The sequence below is a fragment of the Jaculus jaculus genome, chromosome 1 (assembly GCF_020740685.1).
Source record: "Jaculus jaculus isolate mJacJac1 chromosome 1, mJacJac1.mat.Y.cur, whole genome shotgun sequence".
In the NCBI taxonomy this organism is placed as follows: domain Eukaryota; kingdom Metazoa; phylum Chordata; class Mammalia; order Rodentia; family Dipodidae; genus Jaculus; species Jaculus jaculus.
Window position 1 is genome coordinate 152,932,552 of NC_059102.1, and position 9,311 is coordinate 152,941,862.

Here is a 9,311-nt window from a genome sequence, read left to right on the forward strand (position 1 = left end):
CCCAAAGAAATTTCGGCCTGGAGCTGAAAATGTCAGGCTGGCACACAGGCTTAGGGTTCTCCTGGCTCCTCCTCCTGTTGCTGTAAGTGCATTGGGATCACAAGGCATGCACCACTTTGCATGCAGCTGTGTGTGTTTGCCGGGGAACTGAACCTAGGCCAGCAGACTTTGCAAGCAAGCACCTTTAAGTGCTGAGAGATCTCGTCAGTGCCCTTCGTGAAGTTTTTATAGCAACAGAACAAAGAAAGTTATAAAATCAAAATCCTTTTCAAAGGCATTGATAGAAACATCAGGTTTGCAGGTTACAGCAAAGTGTGGAATATTTTTCTGTAGACCTCACATGCTGTCTGATGACATTCTAAGCCTTTGGGTTGGTTGGAAGCTAGGTGGTCTGTTGGCACATTTCAAAAGGTTTTACCTAAGTCACTTGGTGTTGGGTCACACGCAGAGGTGGCCTGGAAAGTGGCCCAAGAAAATATGGCTGTAGCTCTGCAGCTTTCTAACTCCCCAAAGTCGCTGAAGTTCCCAGCAGTCAGTCGCCTTGAGGACGCAGCTTCTCTAGAACAATCTTTTGTACCAGAGGCTGGTTCAATGAAAGTGAAATGGAGGAGAAACTGACATTTCCGTTTGCTTGGTGTGTCTATCAGAGTCCTTTCTGTCTCTGGCTGCAGCTGCGACTGTCTTTCCCATCTCAGACACTGGAGACGTAAGCGGTGCGCATCATTGCTGATCCTGTGAGGATGTGAACCTGGACGATGGATGAAATACAAAATTAAACCCAAAGTGGAAGAAACATTCTAGAGTAAGTAGTAGGCAAGGTATACACCAAGAATGAAGCAAAAATAAACTACATTTTATACTTTGTGATGGGCAATGGCAATTTTTATTTTTCTTTCCTTTTTTAAGATACATTTTATTTATTTATTTATTTATATTTGAGGAAGAGAAAGAGGCAGAGAGAGAGAATGGGCACATCAGGGCATCCAGCCACTGCAAACAAACTTCAGATACATGTGCCCCCTTGTGCATCTGGTTAACATGGGTCCTAGAGAATCCTGGGATCCTTTGGCTTTGTAGGCAAACGCCTTAACCTCTAAGCCATCTCTCCAGCCCCTATTTTTCTACCATCTAAATTAGACCTGAGTTAATTAAACCTCAAGTCAGAGATGAGCACCAGTAACTGTTGTGTGCTCAGTCCTAAATGGCACACCTGTATCATCCCCCGTAAGGCTCAGGGAACATTGCAGAAGAGGAAGCAGAGAGAATGTAAAAGCCAGAGGGTGGGGAGGGGTGTTGTGGGATGCGGGCTCCTAGACATGCCGTGGCCGTGGCGCTCAGGACCTCTCAGCAGCGGCTTCCGACACAAGGCTGCGCCCTGTCAACATTCTATTATTGATGGAGGAGGAACTTATGAGACTCTCATCCCTTCCTAGGAGCTTTTAGCAGTCAGTAGTTACCAAGGGAGAGGTTGTCATGTATTCCAGTGGTCTAGCCACTGTTAAGTTGCCCGTGCTCCAATGAATAATCCCTCGCTCAAGTCCATGCAAGAAACCACCAAAAAGACGTGAAAGTGGGAAACACACCAGTGCGGAGCGGGTGGGGGGGGGTGTGTGGGGGAGGTTTAGCAGGGGTACATGAAGGATAAGAGAAAGTAATAGGGGTAGATATGATCAAAATGTCTACATGTATAAAGTTGTCAAAAATATTTTTTTTTTTAGGGCTGGAGAGATGGCTTAGCAATTAAGCGCTTGCCTGTGAAGCCTAAGGACCCCGGTTCGAGGCTTGATTCCCCAGGATCCACGTTAGCCAGCTGCACAAGGGGGCGCACGCGTCTGGAGTTCATCTGCAGTGGCTGGAGGCCCTGGCGCGCCTCTATTTCTCTCTCTCTGTCTCTTTCTCTCTTGTTGCTCTCAAATAAATAAATAAAAATAAACAACAACAAAAAATTTAAAAAAATAAAAAATAATAATTTTTTTTAGAAATATTTCTTGATTATTTGCAAGAAGAGGGAGAGATAATGGGCACACCAAGACCTCCCATGCTGCAAACAGACTCCAGATACATGTGCCACTTTGTGCATTTGGCTTTACATGGGTAGTGGGGAATTGAACCCTGGGCTGCAAACAAGTACCTTTAACCACTGAGACATTTTTCCAGTCCCTCCCCAAATAAATTTATATATATTTGATAGAGAGAGAGAGAGAGAGAGAGAGAGAGAGAGAGAGAGAGTAGGGGTACACCAGGCCTTTTGCCACTGTTAAAAAAAAAAACAAAAAAAAACCTCCGAACACATGAGCCACTTAGCGTATCTGGCTCTACACTGGGTACTAGGGAATTTAACCCAGGCTGTCAGGCTTTGCAACCAGGCACCTCTAACCACTGAGAAATCTCTTCAGTCCCCCACATAACATTTCATTCATTTAAAAAGTAGGGTGGCCTTTGTGCAGGTGCTTGTGCGAGCACCCAGCTTCTCACTAGCTGACTTCCCTACAGGGCATCGAGTGGAGTTTGCAAGATGAGAACTGGGGTGACTAGAACTTGATCCCTTGTGAAGGTTTATTAACATCAAATTGTCTAAAAGGACCCATGGCAATTCTGTGGCAGAAAGGCAGGACGAAGGGACAGGAATCCTCTCCAGACCCGTTAAAGACAAGCTCATGCAGCCTTGGTGGTGCTAGGTCTCTACAGGCTGACAAGAACCACACTACACTGAGGTCTGTCACTGTGGGGGCTGCAGAAGCCAAGTTTATATGTGACTGTTTATATTGGTTGCCACCCTGACAGGACCTAGAATCACTGTGGGGGCAAGCCGCTGGTCATGCCTGTGAGGGATTATCTAGTACCTGGGAAGGATTAACTTAACCAGGTGGGAAGAGCCATCCTAATTGTGGGTGGCACCATTCTTGGAGCTATAGTCCTGGACTGGATAAAAAGAAGAAAGCTGGGCTGGAGAAATGGCTCAGCAGTTAAGACACTTGCCTGCAAAGCCTAATGACCCGAGTTTGATTTCCCAGTATCCGTGAAAAGCCAGATGCAAGTGGCACATACATCTGGCATTCATTTGCAGCAGCTAGAGGCCCTGGGGCAGCCATTCTCTCTTTCTTGTTCTCTTTCTTTGCTTACAAATAAATAAATATTTTTAAAGGAGAAAGCAAGCCAGGCATAGTGGCGCATGCCTTTAATCCCACCACTTGGGAGGCCGAGGTAGGAAGAGCGCTGTGAGTTCGAGGCCACTCTGAGACTACAGAGTAAATTCCAGGTCAGCCTGAACTAGGGATAGAGTGAGACCCTAACACACACACACACACACACACACACACACACAAAGGAAAGAAAAGAGCAAAAGCCAGCTAAGCAGTAGCGCTCTTCCTTCTCTCCTCCCTCATTATGGATGCAGTATGACCAGCTGCCTCAAGCTACTACCCCCGTACCTTCCCCACCATGATGGATTGCAACCTCAACTGGAAGGCAAAATAAAGGGCTCCTTCCTTGAACTGCTTCTTCTCGGGTGTTTGGTCACAGCCACACAATGAGGAAAGAGTCAAGGAGGACAAGTTGAAATAACATAGACATTGCCAACTGGCAGCCTCTGAAATTTGGGGTGGCACTGCCTTTGAGGAAAGCTATTATCTGCAAAACTAACTACTGGCTAAGGAGTAGGCAGTAAATCCCATCATCATGGTCAACATGCTTATGTGGATCTGTAGGAAAAAAACCCCGCAGGGGGCCCCCACGCTCTGCCCGGATAAGGCGACACCCCAAATCACTCACGAGAAGCGGTCTTGATGCAAACTGCAAGAGGATTTTATTCCAAGCGCGCTGGGGCCCACAGTCGTACACCTCACAGGGGTAGAGGACTGCAGAGCCCCGAATGCAGGAACAGGACAGTTTTTATAGGGTTTCTAACAAAGCCTGTGCCTTAGACCAATCATTTTCTAATATTAGGAGCCCCGCAGGGTGTTAGCCAGTCAGTTGGTGCCACCCCATAGTTTCTAAGCCAATTAGTTTATGACCTTGGTGGTCAGCATTTGTGCAGGTCCTTGGGTGGGAGTAGCAGAGTGTGGTTCCAGTCTCCTATGACCTTGGAGGTCAGCACTTGCGCAATTCCTTAGGTGGGGGTAGCAGAGTGTGGTATCAGCCTCCTATGACCTTGGTGGTCTGAGGCAGGCTGCTACAGCTTATGGTGCGAGCTACTAAGGCTAACAGTGTGGGCTAGTAAGGCTTATAGTGTAAGGCTTATAGTGCAGGCTATTTACAGAAACCAAATAAGTGGTTCACTTCATTACTCATTTCCCATCCTTGAGGGCTGTCTCATGCCCTTTTACCTAGTTTTATATTAGGAGTGGGCTCTGATATAATGAGAAGAGGGATTCTTTACTTGCTTCCAACAGAGTAAAGCCTGGAGTTTGAGGTATGCAGGGGCCCGCTTAAACTCCCCTTGGAGCGTGATAGTATTTCTGAGCTTCTGAATTCTTGGGCCTTTCAGATCCATGTGCAGCACCCGATTCCATGGTTTTCTGGCTGTAGAGTGGAGCCACATGCCTGGGGAGGGGGGCCAAAAGGTGACTGACTACATGTGATGCAGAACTCTGAAGAGGATCGTGTTAACCATCTGTCTCTGCTGTGCCAAAATACATGAGAAAATAATTTAAAGGAAGTGTTCAGTGTTCGGGTTTGCATTGATGGCAGAAATCACTTGACCAAGAGCAGCTTTTGGGAAAAAGTTGTTTTTTTTTTTTTTTTTTTTGGGCTTACAGACTCTAGGGGAAGCTCCACGATGACAGGGAAAACAGCATGAGCAGAGGGTGGGCATCACTTCTTGGCCAACATCAGGTGAACAGGAGCAGGAGAACGTGTCAAACACTGGCAAGGGAAAGCTGGCTATAACGCCCACTAGCCTGTCCCCAACAATACACTGCCTCCAGGAAGCTTTAATTTCCAAATTACCATCAGCTGGGGAACCAGCATTCAGAACATCTAAGTTTATGGGGGACATCTGAATCAAGCCACCACATTCTGTCCCTGGCCCCCATAAACTGATAACCATCCATAATGTAAAATGCAATGTATTCAGTCCATTGTTAAAAATCCCCATAGTTTTTATCAATTCCAATGATGTTCATTCATCCCCATAGTCCAAGATCTTTTAACTGAGCCATAATACCAAAAAATCACCAAAAAACTCATAATGGCACAGAATAAACATTCACACTACAAAAGATGGCATTGGGCATAGCAAAATATATATATATATTCAACTAATACAAGATTTAAAATAACCAGGGCAAATATCAAACTCTTTTTTTTTTTTTAAGGTAGGGTCTCACTGTAGCCCAGGCTGACCTGGAATTCACTAGATAATCTTAGGGTGGCCTTGAACTCACAGTGATCCTCCTACTTCTGCCTCCCGAATGCCAGGATTAAAGGTGAGCGCCACCACACCCAGCCAATCATCAAACTCTGTAGCTCCAAGTCCAACAACTCTAGTCAGTGACAAATCTCCAAGTCCAATAATTCTCACTAACCAGCAACACGTCTCTGGAGTTCCAGTTCCGCCCCTCCAGCTAGGCTACTCACAGTCCTGAAAAACTTCATCTGGGGCCAGCAGCTTTCCTTGGCAACCGTCTTGTGGTCCCGGCATCTCCACTGGGTCTCCACTGCAACCCATGGTCCATCCTCAAACCTGCTTCACACTGCCCATGGCCATTTCCAAAACACAACACCTTGTTGCAAACTCAATGACCTCTCTTTCCTGCATTTCCTATACTCCACAATACCAGCTAGGGCGTAAATTTGTTAATCCAACTGGGAATAAGCAGACTTTGAAGAACAGGACACTCCGTGAGCACTCAGGCCCCTTCAAAAGAGTCTACATTTTTTCTGTTGCCCCCGTGCAGGTCAGATGGCCTATTCTCAAAGGTTGTAATCTCTCATATAATTGCAGCTGAACAGGCAGATGTTTCAGCCCAAAGATTTCATTTCTGTGCCATATCCCTCTGCCCATACCAGTCCGTTTCAACACAAAGCAACCCTGCACAACTTCTCAGGACATGGGCATAACAGCAAACCTCTCACACAAACTGAGCCTAGCTCAGTCCAGACAAAGCTCTTTCTCACCCTCATAAGCCAAACCTCACAGTGCATAGTTCTTACTGCATTCAGGTCTTACAACTCTGACCAGAATAGTACGTCAAGCTGTACTGCAAGGTGTCTCTTAGGCCAAGGTTTCAAATCCTTCTACATTCCTCTTGAAACTCAGCTCCAAAAGGCCAGAGCCAAACAGTCAGGTGTCCAACAGCATATGACACTACTCGTTGGTACCACTTTACTGTTGCAGTCAGGTTCACATTGCTGGTAGAAATCACCCGACCAAGAGCAGCTTTCAGGGAAAAAGGGTTTGGGGGAGGGGGAGCTTACAGACTCCAGGGGAAGCTCCATGATGGCAGGGGGAAACAATGGCATGAGCAAAGAGTGGATATCACTTCCTAGCCAACATCAGGTGGACAACAGGAACAGGAGAGTGTGCCAAACGCTGGCAAGGGAAAGCTGGCTGTAACACCCATAAGCCTGTCCCCCAACAACACACCGCCTCCAGGAGGCATTAATTTCCAAATCTCCATCAGCTGGGAACCTAGCCTTCAGAACACCTAAGTTTATGGGGGGCACCTGAATCAAACCACCACAGGAAGAAGTTCTTTTGATGCTCAATTTCAGAGGCCTCAGTCAACAGTCACTTGGCCCTGTTACCTCAAGCCCTGTGGTGGTGAGACAGAGCACTGGGTGGGGAGCATGTGGTGGAGCAAAGTGACCCACTCATGGCACATGGTGGGTGGAGATAGTGGAAGAGGAAGGGTCCAGGGACAAGATACAACCTTCAAAGTCACGCCACCAGTGACCCACTTCCTCCAGCCAGGCCTCACCCCTCAGTCTCCACCACTTCTCAGTATTGCCATCTGATGAGGCCCGAGCTCTCAGGATCCACTTTCAAAAGACCTGGTATTAGGCACTGTAAGAAATGGAGGGAAGCCTTTCAGAAATATTTCATTTTCAAACTGTAGAGACAAAAAGGCTCAAAGGTAACGCAAAGACTCCCACACTTCAGCAATTACTCCCTGACAACTTAGAGCCTGACCACAGTGACTTGATGTTTTTACAAGAGCCATCAAGAGTGTCACTCCTAAAGACCCACGGCATCCTACCTCAAAAGGCTGGTCTCAAGAAGACCATCCAACGCGCTAAAGAATACTGATTACCAAGATAGTGGGATGGCCACTTATCTGTTCAGATACGGCCCTCCACACATGACTCATGAGATAAGATCAAGTATGTTTCCTTTGTGTGTGTGTGTGTGTGTGTGTGTGTGTACACTATGTGCAGTGTGGTGTGTGGTGTAGTTGCATGTGTTTGTGCTGATGCATCGCCCTGTGTGCTCACCTGTGGTGCTCTGAGGGCTTGTCTGCAATGGCTGGAAGGGAACATCAGGTGTTCCCTCCATCAGGCTTGGTGTTGCCTTGTGATGGAGTCTCATTAATTCGGGAGCTTGCTGTCTGCAAGCCCCAGCAATTCTCCAGTATCTGGTTCTCACAGGCCTGGGGTTCTGTAACGTGCCCAGCTGTTTAAATGGCTTCTAGAGATTCAAATTCAGACAGTCTCGGGCCCTTCTCAGGCGTACACACTTGCATGAGAAACACACTTAACTACTGAACAATCTCTCCAGCCCTCTCGTAACTTTTGTAAAGAACTTCCATTCCCTCTGAGATCAGGAAGCAATGACTTCTTGAGTATTTGTTGTTTCTGTCTCTCCTGCAGCATGTATTCCTTTTTTTTTTTTTTTTTTTTTTTTTCCAAGGTAGGGTCTCACTGTAGCCCAGGCTGACCTGGCACTCACTTTGTAGTCCGTAACTGGCTTCAACTCAAGGCCATCCTCTTACCTCTGCCTCCCAAGTGCTGGGATTAAAAAGTGTGTGCCAGGCCAATATATTTTATTTTTAACAACATGCTTTTTATATGTCTTCCCTTCCTTCCTTTCTTCCTTCCTTCCTTCCTTTCTCTCTTTCTTTCTTTCTTTGGTTTTCAAGGTAGGGTCTCACTCTAGCCCAGGCTGACCTGGAATTCACTATGTAATCTCAGGGTGCCTTCAAACTCATGGTGATCCTCTGACTTCTGCCTCCTGAGTGCTGGGATTAAAGGCATGTGCCACCACACCTGATGACATTTTCTTTTATTAATTTAAATTTAATTTTTATTTGCATGTGTGCATGTGCCAAGGTCTCTTGATCTTACAAATGAATGTCTGTCCAAATTTACATAGGTGACTAGGGAATTTAACCCAAGCTGACAGTCTTTGCAAGCAAGTGCCTTTAACTGCTGAGCCATCTCCCCAGCCTCAGAAATTATTTATTTAGAGAGCCAGGCGTGGTGGTGCACACCTTTAATCCCAGCACTTGGGAGGCAGAGGTAGGAGAATCGCCATGAGTTCAAGGCCACCCTGAGACTCCATAGTGAATTCCAGGTCACCCTGGGCTAGAGTGAGACCCTACCTCGAAAAAACCAAAAAAAAAGAAAGAAATTATTTATTTAGTACATATGTATGTATGTCAGAAGAGTTAGCTGTGGGCTGGAGAGATGGCTTAGCGGTTAAGCACTTGCCTGTGAAGCCTAAGGACCCCGGTTCGAGGCTCGGTTCCCCAGGACCCACATTAGCCAGATGCACAAGGGGGCGCACGCGTCTGGAGTTCGTTTGCAGAGGCTGGAAGCCCTGGCGCGCCCATTCTCTCTCTCTCCCTCTATCTGTCTTTCTCTCTGTGTCTGTCGCTCTCAAATAAATAAATAAAAAATTAAAAAAATATATATATATATGTATATGTATATAAAAAGAAGAGTTAGCTGTGCTCTACCACTTTGCATCAGGTTTAAAGAAGGAAAGGGTTTTGTTTTGTTGTTGCTGCTCTTCAGCAAAGATCCTGGGTGTTGGGAAATTGAAGCCAGGCTTGTAGGCTTTTGTGAGCAAGTACCTTTAACCACTGAACAATCTCCCCAGCCCAACCTTTTTTACTTAAACATGGGTACTGGAGATCAAATTTATGTCCTAGTTCTTGCATCGTGAGTGAGCCATCTCCTCAGGCCATATATTCTTTTTAACAATATTTTATTTTATGAGAGAGAGGCATGTATATGGAGCTCCAGGTCCTCTGGTCTTCCTGGCTCTTGCAATTGAATTCCAGATGCATGTGTGTGCCAGGTTGTGCAGCTGGCTTTACATGAGCACCGTGGAAATGAAACTGGGCAGGCAGGCCTTGTAAGCAAGCATT